Below are 12678 nucleotides of genomic sequence, written 5' to 3'. Positions count from 1 at the left end.
GATGATGAACGACTACAAAGGCAAAGAGAAATCAAAATGGAAATGAGGCGCCACCAAAGAGCACTTGACGAGTTTGAAAGCCAGGCAAGAGTGAAGGCAGGAAAGAGAGAGAACGAGCCTGAGTTTAGGGATGAGGTTTTCAACTACATTAACTGAAGATCATTATGAGTATTAATGAAAATATAATATAATATAATATATATATATATATATATATATATATATATATATATATATATATATATATATTTGTGAATATATAAATCAATAAATTATCACTGAAGATACATTAAAGAGCAAGAGTCTTTCCATTTCACTTTTCTCAAAATTCCAAAGAAGAACCTGCATTATTTAAAGGACAAAAAAACAGCAACAACAAAAGGTTGTCAAGCTTGTTTTTGTATTATTTAATTTTACACCAACTAGAAAGCAGTTTAGTGACAATAAACCAGTTTTTAGGTAACTTGTTTGTTTAGAGATTTATTCAAGGATGTTTTTCGTAGGTTTTGTTATTTTCTCTTGTGTTTATTGGGAGGAGTAAACTTTTCACCATCTGTTCTTTGGAGAGTAAACTGACAGGCTAGGGGACTCCATATCCTTGCATTGGCACATCTCCTACTAGACCACACCAAGACATGTGATCATTGATTATGTTAAATACAAATGGTCTGGAGTTTGCGTTAAAAAGTTTGACTACTGGGAAACTGAATGAAGGAGTGCAAAGAATCAGCGAGTGAGAGGGCATGTGAGAAAAATATGAAGAAGTTCTAAAACTGATGTACAATTGAGATTCCTCTGTCAACTTTAAGTAAAAAAAAATTCTGTCAAAAGTCTGACTGAGCTGGAGTTCCAGGCTCAACTGATCACCAGGTAGTTTATCAGCTTGATTCTTATAGGCTTTGCATACCCACACTGGTTTTTCTACTTTTGCTGATTGGACTTCTTTTCATTTTGGTTGGACTTTAGAGGGTATTTCTAGAGATCGCCAAGCTGTTGTCATGCTCTACTAGCAACAACAACACTAACACTACAACTAACACAATTTACATTTAAAAATAAAATAAAAAAATAAGTTGATATACAGATGGTTTAATGTTTTTGAAAAACTAATAAATGTGATCAACATGTAGTCATTAATTGTAAATATGCAGGCGATATGGATGGATGGAAATAATATTGAAAAGTCAGAGTGCTGGGGAAATGCTTGGTGAAAAACAAACACTCTAAAAGTGCACAACAATAATATATATATATATATATATATATATATATATATATATATATATATATATATATATATATATGTATATTAATATTTATTCCTGTTGCCTTAATTATGGGAGTGAAAAAGTCAGTGATTTAGAAGAGGGGAAGAATGGGAAATGTGATACATAAGAGGTTGAGGCAGGAACAATTAAATTAGGGCAAGAGGAAAGAAGGTGAGAGGGATATTTAATTTGAAATATGTAGAGAAATAGGATGGAGATGTTATCAGCAAGAAAGTGAACGATAAAAACAAAAAAGAGACAAAGCAGGAAATAACAAAGGAGAGTGTGGCAAAGTAGAGAAAGAGAGAGAGGAAATGAGACACTGATGGAGACAGACAAGAGGGAGGGCTGTTGGGAGGTGCAGAGGCAGGATGCCAATATGATGTCTTGATCTTTCTGTTAACGTCATGTCAAGTGTATAGCAGACCAGGGGGCAGGTGAGAAACCTCACACAGGGAGTACCAATTTCCCCCTCTGCACTGTTTCACTTCTTTAATACTCACTTGCTATTTTCACCTTTATTATCCTGCACCTGTTGTTCATCACTCTTGTCATTTTCCCCTTTACTCTTCACTTGTATTGTACTGTATGGTTTTCTGCTTTAAATGCATTTTATAACAATCATACATTTGCCATGGCAGGATAATTGGAGGTCTAAATAAATTAATCTTCTATGATGGATTTCAACACAAACCAACTGTTTTGTCTTTGTTTTGCTTTTCAGCATTTCTGCCTTATTGGATAGTTGACAGGGCAGAAAGGTTTCATGTCAGACTTTGACTCGAACATTATGCACCAGCAGTACATGCATCAACAGCCATCAATAAAATCAATTTATATTCCTAAGGTTATTCCCCATGAATATTTCTCAAAGTCAAAATATAATAAATCAAATATAATATTACTCCACCGATTTGTCACAGACAGATGAGTTTCCACATCATGGTGTAGACTACTACTATCTGTAAAAACAGCTGGGTATCATCTTCGGTGACTTTGGAGTGAACCAAAGATTCAAAAGCAGAGAAAAATAATATGATGATGTCATAATAATGTCATCAAGGTGATCGTGACATGGTCTGGGGTCGGGATGTTTGAAAGATGAAGCCATTTACACAGGCAGGGAAGGTCTAAAGACAGACAACATAAAATTCCATTTTATGTTGTCCAAGTAAAGCTCATGCTGCATACATTTTGACCATTCTCTAAAATTGTGTATGTACTGTACTGTATGCTATAATAATGCATCTTTTATATAAGTGTAGAAGGCAGCTTAAAAGAAAATAAATTCAGGGTTTACATGAGGTCACACTTAAATTTTCTCCATATACCACTGACCTGATAGAATCATATAGTTTACTCTTTTCCATTGACCCAATGGACCTCTATTCCTCAATCGTTGATATAGTACAAACTGTCTGTTGCACTTTAAATATCTGACTTTGGTAAAGCATTTTTGCTCCATCAGTAAAGTTGGCATTACAATAATTCATGAATGATCAGCTCTGAAACTCAAATACTCCAGGGAGCTGCAGCCAGCATTCTTCTATTCACTGACAAGCCCACTGTAGAATTTGCTTTACCTGTACACACCTACAAAAAGAATAAATTGGATCCAAATATATTTTTTATACATACCCAGGGACCTGTGGATGAATTTGCCTACTTGCAGTTGCTGATATGGAGAGAAGGGTGGGAAAATCTTTAACGTCAGTGGAGACAGCGGATCCCTAGGCCTGCAAATGATAGAGATTGACTGCCCCTTAACTTAAATGGAGGTGTGTGTGCTCAAGACTGCCAATGTGTGAAGCATCATAGTATTCCCCCATAAACCCTGTGGTTGTTTGTGTGTGATGAGCACACCATAAATTATTTTCTTTCCACATGTCAACGACAACACCTGAGTGGAGAAGGATGGAGGAACAGAAGAGGTTGGGGGGGGGGGGGGGGGGGGGGGGGGCATTAACCAAAGACTATAATAAGGCAGTTTTATTTAAGCACACTTTTGCCACTTATCTCTCAACTCATTAGACACTGGGGCAGGAAGATGGAGATGCCAGGTCCCAAAGTAAAGCAGGGTTCATCTGAGGTTGCTCTGACAGGAAAATAATCAAAGAACGAAGCACGTATGAATTGTGAGGATACAGAGTGCATACAAAATAGGCAGGGGTATTACTTGCAATGAATGTGCTGAGAATTTGTCTCGGTGGCACAGTTGCAACGATATATTGACAACTAGTTGTTGGTACATTCTAGCAAACATTGTGGCAAGCAGTCACAAAGTCTCTTTCCCAAGTGTAATATTCCATGTTTGGTTTCTACAAACAGGCTGCTGTGTGTTCTGCGGGAAGGTGATGAACACTTTGTTCAGGTTAGGGGAGCTTTTTTATCCATAACTATTATGGATCTGGAACAATCATGGTCATGATTAAAAGAAAGCAATGTTACTCGGAAATGTGAAAAATTAACCGCAGTCTACCATGTCAAAGTCAGATGTTTTGGTAACCCATCCATCCACATAGAACTCCCCCTAAAATGCGTGACTATGACAGGATGACACTACTTTCTCCTTTGCTCTCATTGACCAAGCTTACTTGCTGCTTGCTTAAAAGACATTTATGCGGCTGATTACTTGACTGAAAAAGACCATAAGGGAGAGCTGGACACACTAACGATTGCTAAACTTCCTCACCACCTTGAGACATTTATCTCCAAGGAGTGTATTGTTTACTGACAGGTCAGCCACACACACTGAGTGACGATTAAGTATCTTGTCAGATAGTCAGCCCATGGGACCTCAAGGACAGCTGGCCAGAAATGGACAACTAAAACTGCATTGGCAGAACAAACAAAACAGGCAACTTACTACTTAGGTCACAGAAGAAAGAAATGTTGAGCATTTTCTTGAAGATGAACAGCCAAGTTGATCAAGCTCAGTTCTCCTTGCTGACAAAAACTAGCTTAGGTAATTTTTGGACATGAAGCTGTTCTACTTAACATATTGTATTAACAATGGATCAAGTTAATATCAGTGGTGGGCCGTCAGGGCCAGAAAAGCCTTCTCTGCTGGCCAGACAGAATCACAAAGTTATAGATATTGTATAATAGTTTTTCATAAATACACTACATGTATTCTAAATATTTTACATTAGCTTATTATCTCATTGCACAGCTCCTGTCTTCCTCTGTTGCTCTGCTTCCAGCACAGCTTGTTTTAAGTAGAGCTTTTATCCAATCAGATTCGTGCCTATGCTGTCTCTAGGTTAAAAAATCTGCCCGAGGCCTGCAGAATTACAAGTGAATCCATTTGCAGTTTAAGTAAAAGGGGACGATATTGTTGATTGTCATAGTCTTAAACCAATTTGATTTTTAGTTTGACATGATGGACGTATTCTTTGATGTGCCAGAGCTTCTGGGTGGCCTACAAGTACGTCAGCATTAACGTGCGGCTTGATTGGTCAGTGGGCTAGCGTAACTGTTGTGAAGCTTGCTAGCAGAACTTTGCAGTAGTCAAATTTTTTTTTACCTAGCTTTGTTTTTTTAACACTCAATGGCTGAAGGAAGAGGCAAAACAGATTTATCGAGAAGGACATTTCAAGAATAGCTGGACATCAGCCCTGACCCAGCCAGGAAAAGGATTTGTGCGCCACATTCAGTCCAGCAACTACGAACGATATTCCTGGCTAACAGCGTCAGAGAAGCGTTGCACATTTTATGGCTCGGAATGCGTTTTATTTGCGACTGAGTTCCTGAGTTCCCTAACCAAGGCAGCAACAAGACACCATAGCATGACAGGACACTTAAAAGCTACGGCGCTTTTGAAAACTTTTTCAACCCGAGTGGATTTACAACTCAACGAACAAGTTCGCAGCTGGAACTGAACCGCACCGATGTACTATACAACCGTGTCATTAACCCGTTATGCCCTAAGCCTTTTTGTAGGCCTCTCGATTTTTGCAACCCATAGTAAAGAGAGTGATTTTCGTCTAAATATAAGGTGTATTTTAATAGTTTTTATATTGTAGAAAGCTGACCCTTGTGAAATTTGTTCTGATTTGTAAATATCTGTATATATGTTACTGGTTAAGAGAACATTAAGATGGAACACAGCACAAATTGAAATTCTTTATCTCTGATTATAAATTAATCCAATTTTGATAAGATATTTTTTTTTAATGTTGTAGTTGTAAGCTCTCCCAGATCATAGCCCAATGGGTTGAGAGTCTCTCTGCACAATGTTTTCTTTGATAAAGTGAAGCATTCAAGAGCTAGAGAGGTCTGAGTGCAGAGATTTCAGCCGAGGTCAACCAAAATGTCATTTGGTTCCAGCTGTTCCAATTTTATAAAGTATATAATTATATATTTTACTTCTTTTATGACTAATAGCGTTCAATCTATCATATGCAGCAGTTTGGCATCATTTAGAGAGCCTGGATCTTCTCTGAGCCCGTTTATGTCTGTCATCCATGGGATTTTCTCATCTGGCTTCCACTTCAGGTCTCCTGGCTCAGCCTATGGTTGGGCGATTTCAGTCAATCGACCCTCCTTAGAAGCGTCTGAGTCCTGGCTATCTTACAAACACATTGTGATTTTGATAGACAGAAGCGTTAGCCAGTAGGGAGTAAATCCGTGGCGCGTCACCTGAAACGTGCGCAAAAGATCGCCGTGGGGGGATGGGTTCCTTTGTTAGACGGACCCTTGTTTCTGCACGGGGGACATTTCAGAGACGCACCGGAAATACGTAGAAATATTGTTGATGGAAATAAGCGGAGATATACAGCAGAACAACGAAAAGGTAAGGAGCTTTGGATGATTTTGAAGGATATTACGCATTGTGTTTCTGGTGTTTGTTTGCTCACAGCCTTGTGAGGGTTTACCAGAGAGACGATCTGATGGTAGTTCTGGAATCTGTGTCGAATGCTCGTGCTTTTTGCTATCTCGGTTGCCTATGCTAACCATTAGCTTTGTTATGCTAACTCGGAGAAGAGCGAGTTATGGCTATAAATACGTGATTTTGTGATAAATCTTTTATCTGCATACACTATTTGTGTAGAATAGTGTTTCGAGTGTGTAAGAATGTTTGTTTTACCCAGATTTAGAATTTTTTTTTTTGGAAAGACATTTTTTTTCTTCATATTCATAAATACATGCATAAATGGACATTTTGCTACAGCGGACCCGAATTCGGGTCTGTCGGGCTGGACTTTGTCTTTAAATAGTGAACAGCAGCTTTGGTAAGTGAACTGCTTTTGTTTTTACATCTGCAGTAGCGTTACTACTGTGTTCATTTTTCTATCATGTCGTTTTTATGATATGGTTAATATTGTTCCCTCTGATGTGAATAATATTTGAATGGCTCGTGCTCTTGAGTGTGCGGTGGAATGTGTGTTTTAGTGCCGCAGGTTTGGTGGATTGATTTGTCATGTTTTGTTATACTATATGTGACTGGTTCTTGTGAGTTTGTTCTTGTCATTGTGTTAATTACATTGATTTTGACTATATGCATTGTCCGTTAATGACGCAGCATCCCATCATGCTCATATTCATATATCTGCACTCTGCAGTTAGTGTATTTGTAAGTGTTAAACTTCATGTAACATTTAATTTAATTTGTCAAATGTTGCATTGTTATGTGAGTATGCGTTTTTTACACAAAACAAATAATAACCTGTAGCTGTGGCATAATGAGGTTATTAGGAGGTGGTTCAACTGTAGTGGGACAGCATTGAAGGCCCAGGTAGAAAATACACGGCCCGCCACTGGTTAATATATGTATGTGAAAGTGCTCATAGTGACAAACCCACACTTCATTATCACTAGACTTTGCCACTCTATAGGGCCCTTTTAGCTCATTGTTTTTGTTTTATGGCCTGTAGCTTTACTGCTCTAACTCATACAGGCTCTGCCTTCTACTAGACTCTATGGAGTGGTACTATCCTCCAATCACAACCATGCACTCGCTCTCTTTTTGCATAATTTGCATAAGCTTAGTCAGCCAATCAGGACGTGACTTTATGAATATGTGCGGTATATAAGGCAACACACACTACTGTCTGCCATCCTTTTTTCTTTTTGTGTACGGTGATTTGGACACTGACTGCTAATCTCCATGGATGGAGTCACCACTTCAAGAACCTCATCAGTGTCCACCATTTCCCATCCTCATCGCCGAAACAGATCTTCACGATTCCTGCTCGAGAGCCTCAGCGCAGGTCATGCGCTTACTGTTCAGTAACCACCAGCCTGCTAAGCACTGACCAAGATTTGATGGCAGCAGCAGTGGGATCACTCATGGTTGTGGGCCTCGGAGAACCTGTTCACCTGTATCGCAGTACCGCTGCTCTGTACTGTGGTAAGCAGAAATTAATCAGATGATGGTGGCCCAGCCCAGGACCTTCTAGCAGTTCTGGGGGGCTCTTTGTCAGGGGAGGGTGTAATAGGCATGTTGACCCACTCTTGGCCATCATCTGGCTTGGCTCCTGAGAACGACAAACTAAGGAGGGTTGGACTCTATGGGTTGTGCAGACCATCCTGGCAGCGAAAGTGGGATCCACCATTGCCTATTACTAGGCAGGGTTTAGGGGTCCAATGCTTGTGCAAGGAAAGAAGGCTAGATTCCCTGTCCTGTGCCGTTGGTTGTATTACCTCAAGTGTATAGTGGATAGAGGCCATCCTCTTGTGTAGTGGTTCTTGGAGGGTGATGCGTACCCCTCCCTTCAATGAAAACTGCCATTGGTGCTCAATACCTTGGTGACGGTTCCCATGGAGCTTCTGTAATGCTCCTCTCTCAAGGTGTTGTTATTAAAGACAACTTTGCTGCTTGCACTGACCTCAGCTTAAAGAGTATGTGACCTAACCAACCTGCCGGTGCACCCCAGTTGCTTGTTGCTTTGTGGTGACCGCAGTGGGGCTACCCTCAACCCAAATCTCTCCTTTGTTGCTGAGAATTTAAGGCATTCTTTCAGGTTGAGGGTTATACAGCTGGATGCTTTTTATCTTCCGCCATATGCAGGGGTAAGGGTGGCAAATTTACAACTGCTTTACCCAGTTCATGTATTGCCATGTTATGTTGAACACACATGCCCGATCATACGCACTGAAAAGCTGTTTGTGTGCTTTGGGTATGGTATGGCCAGTAAAGCCCTATCAAAGAAACGCCTTGCTGGATGGCTTCCCGAGTGCATCTTCCAAGCCCATAGGCAAGTCGGAAGAGAACCTTCCACAGTGGTCTGCACACACGTAGCTTAGCAGTGTCAGCAGTGTTGTTTGGTAGGGTGTCCATTCGTACAGTTAAATCTATTGAACATGTCGGGCTCCTTTCAGGGTCTGTGCTCATTGGAACAACACAGGACTGATGGAAAGGGTGAGGGGTGTCTGCTGTGATGCACCTGACCCTCTTTAAGCAAAGGTGGAGCCCTCGACCAAGAGGACCCTGTCGCTCCTACGCCACTCGCTGAAGAAGGCGTAGGATAGCATACAGTGATGTGTGCTGCGTAGATACTATGGGGTCTGACCGTACGCAGGTAGGCACTGCCTGATTGGCCAGCTACACTTATGCAAAAGTCCTTTGAGCAGAAGCAGGCAGTTTCTTTAGTAAAAAAGTTCAAGTAAACCCTACTGTACACTACATGCCCTGTGCCAAATGGTACACAGACAAGGTTAGCTTCTAGATGGTAACTGCAGTCGACCATTTAGCAGCTAAGCATTACATATATCCCTGCAGAGTTTGTGTAGTGCAAAACTGAGATGAAATAAATTAAGTTGATTAAAATCTGTCAGGTGCATAAACAAGACTCCAAAATTAACGCTTATGTTACTTTGTGTTCGCTTGTTGTTTAAAAAGCTAGTTTGCGCACACATTTGCCATTTGTCTGTGTTGTGTTTATGGCCTGTTGTGCTGCCCCAAAGTGGCCAGAAAACCGATCAATGCACATTTAAGGCATGCACATAACACACGTTAGTAAATTTAGCCAACCCAACAGAACATGGGTATAAATAAAATGGTGTGCAAACATTACACATAACACTTCCTTGTTATTGTCCTCACCATTCATGTCTCCATTGCTCACTATAACATCAGCCTAAAACACCAAAAAATATCCAGTACCAAGAATCCCAGTTCATCATCACCAACATTGTATCAGACAGTTTTGCATAAGGCCATAATATTTATCATGCATGCAACACTGTGAAGCTACCGTGTGTTAACGCAGGGAACAAGAAAGATAAAAGCCTTGGTCAAAAGGAGCTTGTCAATTACATGTTTCCCCTAAAACCCTGTTTCTAATCCTAGCAGTGTCTGGGGACAGTGATGAGGATGATGGGCTTTTTCATTTACACAAAGCCCTAAGCACATGACATATTTACGTGTCATTAGCATGTATAGGATGTGGACATTACTGTAATCAAAGTGCTGCAATAGATATCCATTTCCCTCAGTACATGGAATATCCTACGTTTGACTGGATATTAAGTGTGTGTATGTGTGCATGTAAAATGAAGATTGCTTCATGAGCTGACAGCAATTATAATACATCCCACTTCGATGTGATCACACACCCCCATGGTATCACGCAACACACATATGTGCAGTACACACTGTATATAGAAAAAATTTGAGACATTTACTATGCCACTGCTAATATTAGCATGCTGGCGGAGCGATACAGATGCCCTAAAGGAAGTGTTACTTCTTACTCTCCAAGCCACTTCTACAAAAAGATGGCAAGGATATCAGCGCATCGCTCGAGTAGACATTTGCATAGTGATCCTAATAATCAGATTTTCCCCTGGCTGCTATTGTGTTCTCTTTTATAAAAATGGTTATACAATTCAAACACTTATTCTAGCAGTCCCTTGGGCCAGGTTTAGTCATTTCAGGATTTTAACAAACCCATTTGAACTTATAGCTTGTGTCTTTTCTTACAGAATCTCTTTCTAGTGTTATGTCAGGAGGTGGGACAGAGAGCCAGATTTTGAATGATGCCAGACACTGACTCATATCTATCATTTTTAAATTGATATATCTAGTATGTCACTCTTAGCTGTTTATTCTGTTTGTTACAGTAGAGAAAAAGTGTAATGTTATTGGGCAGTACACTCTGTAAGACAGTATGAATGAATCTAGCAATAATGGTTGTAGATATGATAAATGCATTTCACGTCACTTAAGTGGTTTTAATTTGGGTAGCGTTGCGAGAAGAATAAAATGATGCTGGTGTATCAAGTGATGTGTTATGGTATCCATTGGTAACCACACTGTAGAGCGCTGTGCTTTGAAGTGGGTGACTATAGTAACGAGGTGGATGGAAATATCAAAAAACTCACACATCAAAGGAAGACGCAAGCACATAAACACATTTAAACTTTGCTTGTTGGTATGTACAGCGAAAAAGACACCAGCAGTTACACACAAACACAAAATCCCCATACCTAATAGCACACACTTATTCTGTATACTCTTTTTTTCACTCACACAGAAAATAAGTGTATTGCCCAAAAAGAAGTATATATGACCATTCATAGCGTTGTTTTTGGCAGTATTAAAATGTAATGAATTTGAAAGGGCCAAACTAAATCATATTTCCTAAAATAGAAATAAAGCTTTGATGGGTTTTTTTTCTTTTTTGCCAATAAAGTAATCATGTGAAAAATTCCAATTATATGTGTCTGGTTAAATAAATACCGTTGACTTGGCAAAGTGAGTGCTGTGCAATTAAATAGTTGTGAAAAGTGGGCACTGTGTGGGGAGATTCTTAATATGTACACAAGTTTTGTTTCTGCGAGTCTGCAGTAGGAAACAATAAGGAGTTAAAGGATATCAGTTACATCATGCTAAATGTTAATCAGTTTGTGAAATAATTATTCAGCCTTCAGAATAAAACTATACTTCATATTATTTGCAACATGTCAATTGGGTTTCGGTAGAATTTCCCCAACACCTGATTTCATCTGTCACACATGTACACACAATATGCCTAAACAAATTGTTCAAATTTCAAACAGTCCAAGGTCAGACCGATTGACTGTGTCTCACCACTGTGACCCTGTTCAGATCAGGATTGTCTTACATCCATCTTTGTGCACATCCGTCTAAGAGCATGCATGTGTCCTCTTGATCTTAATCTGAACACATAATTAGACAGCGTAGTTGAGCCCAGGTTTCCCCCCACTTATGCCTATTGATTTCAGGGGCAGGGAGAGTGCTCAATTGAGAACACCAGGTCATCGATGAGCTAGGGAAGCTAAACCGGCATGCATACACAGGTGTTTGTGTGTGAGAGGAGGTGATGCACATGCTACAGTACAAACCTATGCCTACACCTGCAGATAGTCTCGTAGATGTAGTTAATTGTAGCAACAGCTGAAGTCAACATCACTGAGGATAATGCTCTAAGATTACAGCCTTTAATTATGCCTTAACAAAAGTATTAGGCCATGTTTTAAAATAAGTATTCAAAACAAAATATGATAAATATCACAGGTTGTTTATTCGGTTACACCACTGTAAAACAAGTTTTGCCATCATTCTCTTGTCTGCAAAGGATCAAAATAAAGTCACCTTGTGACTAAACATCTATTGGACTTGGTTAAATATTGAATAATTTACATGCAGCACAAGAGCTGTGATTGTTCTTGTTTGGAGTTTGTATTTTCAGAGCAATGGGCCTACAGAAGAATAGGAGTATGTTTTTGGAATAATGGACTGTCTGTAACGGGTGTAGTAAGGACCCAGGAGCAGTATGACAAACACCTAGGATGGTTTGAATTGAAGCTTTATTTTCTTCGGAACACACAACAGGTAGAACATGCACAGGAATAAAGCGGCAGGTTCTCGTGGTCACGGACAGAAGGCTGAGTGAATTACCGGGCAGAGGCAAGGTGGGGTAGTCAAACACAGGCAGGGTCAGTGACTCGGGGTCAGGGACAGAAGGCTGAGTGAATTACCAGGGCAGAGCGAGACCCACCAGAAACGCTGCCGAAGAGTGTCCTGGGTCCTTTGGATACCCGGGTGGCAGGTAAGATTTGAGGAGTGGGCCCACTGAAGGACGTCGGACTGAAGGCCCTGAGGGACGAACAGGCGGTTAGGAGGGCAAGCGCTGGGATCGGCTTGACTCCTTGTTGCGGCCCTCACTGATTCCTCAATCTCCCAGGTAAGGACGGCTACTTGGCAGGAGGCAGGAAGGCTGGACGAGGAGCCAGAGGTAGGTTCCTCCTCCCCCTGGAACTGACAGGAAAGGGCATCAGACTTGACATTGCAGGACCCGGGGTGATAGTAGAGGGTGAAGTGGAACCGTGTGAAGAATGACAACCACCTGGCCTGTCGGGAATTGAGTTTCTTGGCTGTGCAGATGTACTCCTGGTTCGTGTGGTCAGTCCAAACCAGAAATGGGAGCTTGGTCCCCTCCAA

This window comes from Cebidichthys violaceus, unplaced genomic scaffold, assembly GCF_023349555.1.
Source record: "Cebidichthys violaceus isolate CVI_PGR_0920_01 unplaced genomic scaffold, fCebVio1.0.p SCAF_13, whole genome shotgun sequence".
NCBI lineage: Eukaryota > Metazoa > Chordata > Actinopteri > Perciformes > Stichaeidae > Cebidichthys > Cebidichthys violaceus.
This window is presented reverse-complemented; position numbering follows the sequence as displayed.